We start from the raw sequence: 984 nt of genomic DNA on the forward strand, positions 1-984 counted from the left end.
TTTTTTTTATTAAAAAAATGACATATTAATTTGAATTTAAAAGAGATTTTATTATAAAATGTTTTACTATTAGTTTTTTCTAATATTGATTTGTTTCCGTTTTTTTTTAACGTAATAATTAGTGTAATTTACTATCTAAAATAAAAGTATCTTTTTACGTAAAGCACATAAAATATGTTTTTTTAGTGTTACATATTGGTTATTTTTATAACTTTTGCCAGTTCATTCCATTGGATAAAATGCGAGACAATAAAATGCGATATGTATCGTAATTTTTTCACTTATTGAATTTTTCCAGCTAACCCTGGCGAGTATATAGTTTTCAAATAAAAATAAAACATATTTAATAGCGCACCCCTGAATTCTTCTAACGATTATTCAGATATTCAGCTGACGAATTGGCTATTGCGCAATCGTGATTTCAGTCAAGTATTTCGAAAACAAATATCGATTCGAGTGCACAAACGCCAGCAAACATTGTTAGACCATGCGCAAAAGCCGCATTGTGGACTAGGAGCGAGCAAGTATACGAAAAATGTATGTGTGTTGCGAGTCCAAAATAGAAGTCGATCAATACCATGTGCGAAATTCCTAGCGTCGACGTAACCGCCGTATGTGATACCGGCGTATTTCTCCATCAGATTCCACGAATCCGCGAATCACGATACTCCCTCTCGACGTGGTGAACGTGAAAATCCCCTGCGTGTCGCTTTATTCATAAATCTCTGCCTTTCTCATGCCGTCGAAAAATCTTTTATTCACGCGCGTACATCCGCGAATGTGGGATACGCTGTACGGTGCGGTTAATAGCGCTCGTGATATCGCATTGCACTTCGAATCGGACGCCCGTACTTGACGCATTAATCCGTATTAACTCGCGAAGCGACGTGCATCCAACGGCGCGCGGATCCGTTACTCGTCTGCCTTCTCGCGGTCTCTCGGCTCTTCATCCTCGGACAAACGAAGCGTTCGTTAAACACTCAT

The 984-nt window shown here is 38.4% G+C and overlaps 1 protein-coding gene across 8 annotated transcripts in view; it reads left to right on the forward strand.

Annotated features, from left to right (window-relative positions):
• The window catches only part of LOC108750207 (colorectal mutant cancer protein), an 81,084-nt gene that overhangs the window by 49,917 nt on the left and 30,183 nt on the right, over window positions 1–984 (forward strand). The gene's annotated exons all lie outside the window — the stretch shown is intronic.

Source organism: Trachymyrmex septentrionalis, unplaced genomic scaffold (assembly GCF_001594115.1).
Source record: "Trachymyrmex septentrionalis isolate Tsep2-gDNA-1 unplaced genomic scaffold, Tsep1.0 scaffold331, whole genome shotgun sequence".
Lineage (NCBI taxonomy): Eukaryota > Metazoa > Arthropoda > Insecta > Hymenoptera > Formicidae > Trachymyrmex > Trachymyrmex septentrionalis.